The sequence below is a fragment of the Octopus sinensis genome, linkage group LG5, assembly GCF_006345805.1.
Source record: "Octopus sinensis linkage group LG5, ASM634580v1, whole genome shotgun sequence".
NCBI classification, from domain to species: domain Eukaryota; kingdom Metazoa; phylum Mollusca; class Cephalopoda; order Octopoda; family Octopodidae; genus Octopus; species Octopus sinensis.
This window is the reverse complement of record NC_043001.1, coordinates 57,231,088-57,242,582: the sequence shown is the minus strand read 5'-3', so window position 1 is coordinate 57,242,582 and position 11,495 is coordinate 57,231,088. Positions and strand designations below refer to the sequence as shown.

The following is an 11,495-nucleotide window of genomic DNA, read 5'->3' as shown; positions in this document are numbered from 1 at the left end:
AAAATCCGCAACTCTAACCAAAACATGAAAATAATTGGTAAAATCCGGCTTGCACTTAAGGATATAATTTCAGCTAATGATGTTGATATCACAAACCTCAACCACCTATACTATGCATCCGCGAAAATCTCAACCATCCTATGTGGTGTGAAGATTAGAAAACGGCAACATTCCCACAAAAAGCGTTCTTGGCAAGAGCGTCTGCAACAACAAATTAAAATATTTAGATCTGACATTAAATATTTGAAAAACCTTAAGGCTCACAAGACTACCAAACCTACAAAAACCCAAAAATTACTCAAAAAATACAATATGAAAACTATACTTGATATTGATGCCACCATAGAAACCATGAAACAAAAGGTAACTGCCAAAGCTGCCCGTATAGCAAGGTATGAAAAGCGTGTTAGATTTTTGAAGGACAACAACATGTTCAAAAATAACACCAAGAATTTTTACAGGAAGATAGGAAAAACAGCGTTTACTGCAGGGTCTGTACCATCAAAAGAAGAAGTGCAGGGATTTTGGAATAAAATCTGGGCAGAAGAAAAAACACACAACGAAAAGGCTCCCTGGATTGACAGAATATCTACAGAACTGGACCCCTTAGAAGAGCAAAAGTGGGAGAGTGTCAAGGTAGAGGATATAAGATCTGCTCTCAGGAGGTCAAGCAAATGGAAGTCTCCAGGAAAGGATAAAATTCCTAACTTCTGGCTGAATGCCTTCCCAGAGAGCCATGAACTGCTAACAGAACTGTACAATGATGTTTTGCAACACCCTAGTAGGATGCCTCCTTGGCTAGTTAATGGGTTAAACATTCCTGCTTCCAAAAAGTGAAGAAACAACTGAACCAAAAAACTATAGACCCATAACCTGCTTAACAACTATGTACAAAACGCTAACATCTGTCCTGACGGAATATACCTATAGTTTTTTAACAGACAACAGCATATTCCCTAATGAACAGAAAGGATATAAACGTGGATCCTACGGCTGTAAAGACCAACTACTCATCAATAAGATGATCTTAGAAGATTGTCACAAACGACACAAAAACTTATCAATAGCCTGGATAGATAGGCTTTTGATAGCCTACCACATAGCTGGATTAGGAAATGCCTGGAAATGTATAAGATAGCACCTACTCTGCGAAACTTCTTGACTGTAAGTATGAGATCATGGAGAACCACACTAACTCTGAACAGTGACAATGAATCCCTAAATGCTGGTGATGTAAAAATTTGGTGTGGCATTTTCCAGGGTGACTCACTGTCACCACTCCTCTTTTGTTTATCCTTAATACCTCTCTCAAAGCTGCTCAATGATGCGCAGTATGGGTATAAAATGTTTGATAAAAATATAAATCATCTCATTTACATGGATTATTTAAAGCTTTTAGAAAAAAATGACCAACAACTCAAGGGCTTACTAGCGATAGTCAAACAATTCAGTGACGACATCAGAATGCAATTCGGCCTCGATAAATGTGCAAAAGCTACCTCTATCAAAGGAAAAATGACAGAAACATCTAACGTTAACCTTGACCAGCAGAATGTCATAAAATAACTAGACCCAGCGGAGAGCTACAAGTACCTAGGGGTAATTGAAGGGAACGGAATAAGGCATTCAGAGATGAAGGAAAGGATCAGGAGAGAATGCTATCGAAGAGTGAGAGCAATACTCAAGACAGAGCTGAATGCAAGAAACAGGATCGAAGCGATCAATGCATTAGCTATACCAGTCGTGTCTTACAGTTTCAATATTGTTAACTGGTCAATTACTGAAATATGTCAGCTCGACAGAAAAATAAGGAAACTGTTCACAATGCATAGAATGCACCACCCTAAGGCAGATACAGAACGACTCTATCTGCCAAGAAAAGAGGGAGGCCGTGGTCTTTTACAACTGGCAATAAAAATGAAGATTGCTACAATTGGCCTAGACATCTACCTGAAAAACTCTGAGGACTGGATGTTAAAACTTGTCTCAAAACATGAAAGCAAGAAAGCATCATACCCAGTCACAAAACAGGCAAAGGAATATCTAAGTGAATTCCGAATACAACAAATTTCGGAATTAGAGATAGACATACAAGAAACAAGCACAGAAAAAGCTAAGCGCATGGAAACCCGTGCCAAAACTGCGGCCTTAGATATTCTGAATAATAAATGGCAAGAAAAACCTCTCTATGGCAAATACCCAAAGAGAGCGAATAATGCAGATATTGACAAAGCCTGACCCATCAATGGCTAATGGCCTCTGGCTTAAAATCTGAAACAGAGGGGTTTATCATAGCAGCTCAAGATCAATGCCTACCAACAAGAAACTACCAGGCCAACATATTAAAGAACGGCAGTAGCCCAACATGTCGTGTATGCCGACAACAAAATGAAACCATTGATCATGTTGTCTCCAAATGCAGTCTTCTAGCGCCTACAGAGTACCTCAACAGGCATGATAGAGCTGCACAATATATTCACTGGGTAATTTGCAAAAACCTGGATTTGCCCCATGAAAAAAACTGGTGGGAACACAATCCACCTCCAGTGCTTGAAAATGACCACATCCCACTCCTCTGGAACTTCACCATTCAAACTGAGAGGAAGATAGATGCAAATAGGCCAGACATCATATTGAAAGACTTCAGACAAAGAACATGCCTCCTCATTGATATGACTGTCCCAATCGATATAAACGTATCTGTCAAGACCTACCAAAAACTGAGCAAATATAAAGATCTTGAAATAGAAATCAGCAAAATGTGGAAGCTGAAGACTAAAACAATACCTGTTGTCATAGGTGCCCTGGGAATGATAGCGAAAGGGACTAATTGCTACCTAAATCAGATACCAGGAAACCCCAAAATGGCAGAAATTGCAGGATAGTGCTCATGGGAACTGTTCATATCCTACGCAAAATACTCTCTATGTAATCCCAAGGTTTAAAACAAACTTTTTAAAAATTTATTTATTTATTTATTTTATTTTATTTTATTTTTTTTATTTTTTTTTATTTTTATGTATTAGACATTCACTAGTACAACACAAAAAAAACAAAAAAAAACCAAATATATGGCACAGAACTTCCAACCTGTTGTCTCTTGAGGTCTCTGGGTGAGACTTGGAGCCAACTTGTACAGACATAAAGCAAAAGTCAAACATAGAATAATAATAATAATAATAATAATAATAATAATAATAATAATAATAATAATAATAATAATAATAATAATAATAATAATAATATAACATCGAAAATAGCATCGAAAAGTACCTTAGAAATGAGAACCCAGGTTCGCAATTTCCCCCAAGACACCTGATGAAGACTGGTGGTTATATCAACCGTAACGTTGTGTTAACAAACATGAAGGGGACAAATATCCGTCACATGTAAATAGTGTGAATAATGACCATTCATATACTGACAGTTGAAAAATACAACTGTAACTTGTATGCCATTTTGATTGTTTAATAGCACATAAATTCTTAAATAACTAAAGAAACATATCTTGTATTTTTTTAAAATAACTCAATTGTTACATGCTCTGAAATTGAATATTACACAGTTTCTCTCTTTCTATGCTCATAATGCCGCACAGCGTATCACTTTCTACGCACATAATGTTAAGGTAAAACAATATATTCTTGAGATATTGTTGGCGCTTTATTCTCATCTTGAATCTAGAAAATGAAATGCCTGTGGGATAAAAATCATGATGATATTGTTTTTCTATCAGGGAAAATTAAATTGACCTTTTCTTGCACGACAATTTTCCACAAAACCTTCTGGGAAGTTAGCTTTTTTCTTGGATATTTCTGCTTAAATAATAGTGGAAATGATTTAATGTCAATTTCAATTGGATTCTACTGTAATGTTCCACATTGGTATGCTTCTAAAATCTCTAAATCAACAGAAAATGAGCATTTTTTAACACCCATGTAGCCTATTATTGTTCCTTTGATTAATTTTTCTACAATGATATCAATTAAGAATGTCTCAAATGTTCTTCATCAGTGACTCTTTTGGTATTTCAATGATAATAATGATAATAACAACAACTAATAATAATAATGATAATAATAATGATGATAATAATAATAATAATAATATTAATAATTATAATAATGATGATGATGATGATGATGATGATGATGATGATGATGATGATGATGATGATGATGATGATGATGATTATGATGATGATGATGATGATGATGATGATTATGATGATGATGATGATGATGATGATGATAATAATAATATAATAATATTAATAATTATAATAATGATGATGATGATGATGATGATGATGATGATGATGATGATGATGATGATGATGATGATGATTGATGATGATGATGATGATGATGATGATGATGATTATGATGATGATGATGATGATGATGATGATGATAATAATAATAATAATAATAATAATAATAATAATAATAATAATAATAATAATATAACATCGAAAATAGCATCGAAAAGTACCTTAGAAATGTTATCTTTTGTTATCTTTTGGTATTTCTCACTCTCCTTATTTTCCCTGCACACTTGTATTTTCATCAGGAAGTTCGGGTTTAGCTTTTTGGTTGATCTAATCAAAATCATATCAAATATATGGTAGAAAGTGGGAAAGTGACGGGTATGTATAATATGCTATTTTTGAAGAAATTTGAATATTTCGCGAAACTTTCACAGAAAACCATTTTAGCATATGAGTATCGGATTATGTATTTATATGATTGTTTACATTCATGTAAAATACTTAGAGCATTGTTTATTTAATGGCAACTAAGGAAACTGAATGTATATTATAAATTGCTTTGATTTATTTGTAAAATAAATATATAGAAATATAATTGCATCGTTGTCAATCGCATATCGCATGTTATATCTGATCTGCTCACATAAAGAATTAAATTACATCTCAAACAATGGATATTACTGAAATACAATACTACCACTGAAATGATTTGCAGTCATTTTTTCTTCGTATCTTCTAAAATGACAATGACGTGTAAAGATGTTAAGATGCTAGAATTGTCTGTCTCATGTTGCAATTTCTATTTGTTTAATGACTTTGTCATAGGAGATATGTCAGCGCCCATGACAGTTTTCAGTGCCCCTGAGACTGCTGGGAAGAAGGGAAGAAATAAACTTTTGAATGGAGACCAGGTCATACAGATTGTAACACATTGACATCTGCTAAGGCTACCCAAACGCCTGCTGGTAGCTTTCAATTGCACAGGGCGTACATTTGCAATTCGAGAGCGATATCATCTTTCTGGTAAGTTTTCACATACTATCCTTCAAACAGAATCTGCTGAAATATCTAGAAAGTGAATTCGACCTAATGAAATCCTAAACAGCTTTAAGACAGTTGACTGCAGTGGAAAAGCCAATAACCATTGGCAAGACCTAGATGTACGCAAAAGCAACACCATTGTTACAATGCATTATTTCACGTGACGATGTTGCAGACGAGTTTGACAGTAGGATATCCTGGTCAACGAGCAGCAAGTAAATGATTGTTGAAGATTTCAAACTAATACAGTCATCATCCACCATCACAATTCTTAATTGTAAGGGAATGACATCTACTTGTTCTCTAGAAGCTTATACTTCGCTGCCACGATAGCACAGAAGACTAGAATTAGAGTGAGCCCTTGCTCGCTATGTCGGTTTAAGCCTCCGAGGAAAATGGACGCTCAGTCTTATTTATAGATTCACTGCAAGAAGTGTCCTACTCTGTACCATTAGACACTACCTTGCATTATAGTCCACCACACTACACAACTCTCTCTGAAGTGAGAAATGAACATTTGTAGATTATCTACACATACTTGAATTACCGACAAAACGTCTCTCAAATCCTAATTCATCGAGGTTAAGAAAAGAAAGAAGCATTATATAATATAGTCTGAGGTAATAAACTAACAAAGGTAAAGACGGGATGGATTCTGCTGAAAAAGAAACCTTTCATGGAAATTCTATTGGTAGAGGTGGCTAACAACAACAAAGCTATATTCATTTCATTGGCAACAATCGCTCTAACCGATTAACTGTTAAGCAAAAATTATAATGTTAGTTTATATAAATATAATTAATGCAGAATGCTTTCAGAAATTTGGTGTTTTTCCATCACTACATCAACTACAACAATAACAAACAGGGAATAAGCAACAACAGCAATAATGACAATAGTAGACGCACTAGAAATAGTTGTGAATCTCTACTTAATCAATTGGTTTCTTACAAATAGCAGCCATATGTCCACCAAGTACGCCCTCTCCTAAAGAAGGTTATATTGAATAATGTCGACCCAAATAGATTCTTCCGTACAAAAGCTGAGTTAAATGCCGTTGAAACGCGTTTTATAAAATATTTGTTCGATCGACTATGAATAGCGGCTAAAGAGTATTCCTACAGTCAAAGATATGCATATGATTGCTAGTAATAGTAACTGCGTAACACTCAGCCACCATTGAAAAGGAAGGCCTAATTGAGTAATGAAATCAAACATACACTATGTCAGAATAACAATGAGGATGGTTACGGATAGAACAACTATCAAGACAGTTCTGCTAAATGACTGCTGAATTAAGAGCTAAAGAAGATTAAAAGTGGTGTCTTTTTTCTTTGATGAAGATCAAAGAAACCTAACGTTTACCGCCAAAACGGAAATATAACCTGTGATGTTTTTGCTAACATTTCACGGAGAGGTTAAATTTTTATCTCTTTAAAACATGTATACATATAGATGATATAGCTTTAAAAAAGGCCATGTTTTACCCTATGCATTGATATGCGGGCATATGTGTCTGAGTGCTATGGATGTTTCTCTTATTTTAACACTGATTTTAAGCAGAAATGAACAGATTAATGTGTGATTGTCATTGCTTTGCCTTTACCAAAGTTTGATTCTTGTCCCAACCTCAGAGTCTCATGATTTTGTGAAATAAATTTGAAATTTGTATGGCTAAAATTTAAAGAGCATTGTTAGTGTACCTCCTGGAGTTGAAAATATTAGCTACAGGAATAATATCAGAGGAAGTTTTCAAATACTTTGGCTTAGATAATACAGTCATTAACTACTACAATCAAGGAAGGCACAATTCACTAAAACAAACTATTATCTTTTAACAATTACGACTTAACTTCTTGAATTGCTTTTAATACATATATGCTTTCCCATCTGCCCAATATTTCTACGTCATTAAGATTATTTCTATTGCTTCTAAAGCAAAGATTGTCTAAAGAGGACTTAGTAAAACTGAAACAGAAATAATTTCAAATAAACACGATAATGAAGTTACTGCAGTTAAACGAACTTAGTCTCTATAGCGAAGTTGAATAATAAAAGGGAAATGGTAAGGATAAATTCTAGCTTTTACTGCAGTCCAATTCAATTATCTTTCAATGGCAAATGTGTCAAGCAACAGAAGCTGATTAGAGCCAAAACGTATAAAGCATCTCCTAAGACAGTTTCAATCACATTAACTGACCAGTTTCGCTGTGTTCTAGTTTGAATATGCTATAAATAGCGAAAAGCTATTAATCATTCTGTGGACAGAAGATGGGTAACTTTTGAAGATTAGAAACAATTCAAATCGATCCCATTTGTTCTTCCTCACCGACAGATAAAAATCTGTGGGGCAGCAGCTTGGGTTACATTCACGGGGAGGCGGAAATCAAATGTTTGTTTTTTAAAAAATGGAATACGTTACATTGCATTTCACAACGTGCAGTGCTATAGCAGTTGAGGAATTAATTCACGTTGTCAGTGCATTGATTACAATGGATATTATTAGACTGCGCAGTTTACCTAAATTCTAGATTGTGTACATTGTACAGAGAGATATAAGCTACGATTCTCTCCGAGGATATAACATAGACACCGATTGATACAGGTCTAATAAATGACTATGTTGGTCCCTCCCTTGCGTTCATCTGGCACTTTTCTTCACCGTATCATGCATGTCACAATGTCGGAGATTTCTACCAATTTCTCCGGTTCTTTTACCAATATAATGATTGAACTTTTTCTTTTTTTTTACCCAAATTCTTTTACTTTACTTACCTTCACAAAATTCAAGCAATTTTCTCTCACGTAACATTTTAACCTTCCCGTCTCTGTTTTCAATCGCTTGCCCAAATCCGAGTCTTCCTACATCCGAGTCGTTTTATTATGCACTTGCATACACATCAACTACAACATCCATCTACCTCTTGCCATGCCATATGCTGCACTTCATCAATACTTTATTCATCCTCTAACACACGCACATATGCACACACATTTATCATCTGACACACTCTTTCATATTCTCCTATTAAAATTACACACACACCGACATCCATAACTTCTGGCCTACGCTGCAAAACTATATTTCCGGATAGTTATACGCAATCATCCGCTACATTACACACAAACCATTTACTGTCCGCTTCAAATGATAGATAAACTGTGATACACACCTACCTCTTCCAACCTTCTTACCACTATCCCATATACAATCACTCCCACATAGCTTCCACATCGCCTGCTTTGTGCGCACTTCATGACTCTCTATATCTCACTCGCCTCATGCTTTACTATTTGTTTGGTTCTGACGAAGTACTAATATCCAAAACGTAGGGGCACGAACAGAGATTCTCACTCTCGGCATTAATATGTGAAACTATTGATATAATTTTCAAAATTTGCTGCTCCTGTGCTGTCATTTCAAATATTTACTGTCTACAAACTATGTGTATATATGTGTGTGTATGTGTGTGTGTGCTTGTGTGTGTATGCTTGTGTGTATATACATATTCATGAACATAAAAACATGCATACATGTACACTGATATGCATACGCATCTATGCATACACACACACATATATATATATATATACACACGCACAGATATGTATGGATATATATATATATATATATATATATATATATATGTATGTATGTATATGCGCGTGTGTATGTATGTATGTATGTATGCATATGTGTATATGTTTATGAGTGTGTATATTCTGAGTTCTATTTATGTCTTTTAATTCTATTCTTGTTATAACTCCTAAACATTATCTACAACGATCACCCACCCCGCTCTCTTGTAAATATCACACAAGTGTAAATTGTTTTCGCTTTAGTGCGGATACCAATAAATATTCTAAGCATATAAATTAATCTTAAATGTCCTCTTTAATAAATAATTTGTCTGAAGTTACTTTCGGTTACGATAATTTCCATAAAATACACAGAAACAAGAACAACAACAATGCCAAAATCTCTTCTTGCTTAGTCAGGCATAAAAAAATATATATATATATATATATATATATATATATATATATATATATATATATATATATAATATATATATATATATATATATATAAATAAAGAGAAAGTATGACAGATGATACATTCTAAAAGAGTTTCGTAGGAAGGATAAAGAGTATGAATATATTTTACTTTAGAAAATTCCTAGTCCATCTGACATTTAATATGTCTACTAACTCCAGTGGAAAATTATACAAGTTAGTAGAGGCTGAATTAATTAATGTATAGGAAACTTACACCTGCTGACATTCATATATTTAATATATATTCTCACTGACCCCAACTTCCTAAGTATATTGCTTCAATTTCACTGGTAGTGTATCTGTTGGTAGGGGGTATCTTTTCTAAATTACCTAAACAGCTCACACAGCAAATGGACTACAAAGGTCATCAACTCCAATTAGGTGATGTAGTACATGGCGAGGAAACATCAAGGCTGTAATAGGCAGGAAATGACATAAAGGAAATATAAATTTCGTTATTTATAATTTGTGTACTGTTAAGTGATAGAGAATTAATTAAAAAATATAAAAGCAGGTGTTAGAGAGATTCCAGAGTTATCTGCACCACAGAAAAGTATATTTTATCATTTAAACATTTAAGAATATCGAGGAAATAAGCAAAAAGCAATATAGAAACTCAAACAAAAAAATGTAAATGCGATGTTTTGTGTTTTATCGTTTTGTTTATTATTGTGTTTTCGTTGTTTAGTTTCAAATTATCCCTGAATTAAAAGGCTTTTTCCTAAGGATTTCCAATCTTCACCATCCACTCTTGTTTGTCTTGATGTATTGGACACTCCCAAAAATAATGTTTTTTTTTATACTTCTATTATTTTTCAATCTAAAATATACTCACCTTCATTTTCTACAATGCTTTTCTATCTATCTTGTTGACTTGCAAGGCCCTCTCTTCCAAAATTCATCTATCCGTGACGAAAAATATTCCTTCAGTACTGTTCTGATCTCGTCTACCGAATTCATATTTCTTCCGTCCAAATGATTTTGAAGACTGCAGAATAAATTATAATGAGGTGGGGAAATGTCCGGCGAATATGGTGGGTGGGGCATCGTTCCCCATTCAAACTACTCCAGCCTTTAAAATCTCATTCTCGCTGCATGTGGCCGAGCATTATCTTGATGGAAGAACACCTTTCGTCTTGAAACCAAAGATGGTCATTTTCCTTCGAGCGCTGACTTAATCCGCTCAAGCTGCTTGGTAGTAGATCTCCTTTGTTTTCGTTTGGTTTGGGTTTAAAATTTCAAAGTCAACTAAACCTTTCATATCCTACCAAATAGATAACACCTTACGTCGTGAAGACCTTCTTTAACCTGGGGTGCCGGTGTTTCTCCTTTTCCTACCCACTGTGTTTGCCACTTGACATTTTTATAGAGAACCCATTTCTCGTCACCAGTCACTATTCGGTCCAAAAAAGGGTCATTCATGAGGTGTGACTGCTAAGAAGAGCGCACATTTATTCTCTGCGGGCGATCTGACTCGGAAAGTTTGTGAGGAACCCATTTACCTAATTTGTTAGCTTTTCCGATGGCACGCAAGTGTCGAAGAATGGTTGAATGACCAAATCCAAGCTTCTCTGCTAGTTTATCAGCAGTTACAATGGGGTTTTCATTCTCCAGGGTCTGCAACGCGGCCTCATCGAGCTCTACAGATCTGGGATAGGCTCATCTTCTAGGCTGTTGTTTCCGGCTCTGAATTTCTGGAACCACTGTTTATGCTAGCTTACGCTTATTGTCCGATGTCCATATACTGCATTAATATTCCTCGCTTTTTCAGTTGCGTTGTTGCCTTTATTGAAGACAATAAGCGAAATAGGCTGAATATGCTCCTTTGTCATTTACATTATAGCTTTGAAAACATAACTGTTAAAATTGAACTGCACTCTTGAAAACTTGTATTGAGAATAAGGACACAGTTAAAATTACTTCCTACTTTTATAGCAGGTAGTTTAACCCGTTCACCTTCGATTGTTAGTTCATGCAATTGAAAAATAGCCTTCTTTATGGGATGACAATACATTACCAACATTTTTTGATTGCAGTATATTACCGTGTTATACATAACATAGCAGGCCTACTTATTCCCCTCCAAATTTCTGGTTTTGTGCCAATATTTGAAAAGGAAGCAGTG

The 11,495-nt window shown here is 34.8% G+C and overlaps 1 long non-coding RNA gene across 1 annotated transcript in view; it reads left to right on the top strand.

Annotated features, from left to right (window-relative positions):
• The window catches only part of LOC118763685, a 20,652-nt gene extending 10,962 nt beyond the window's left edge, over positions 1-9,690 (top strand). The window contains exons 2-3 of the long non-coding RNA XR_004999449.1: positions 6,885-6,890; positions 9,680-9,690. This is a non-coding gene — a long non-coding RNA (uncharacterized LOC118763685). The remainder of the gene's footprint in view (positions 1-6,884; positions 6,891-9,679) is intronic.
• Positions 9,691-11,495: the final 1,805 nt, after the last annotated feature.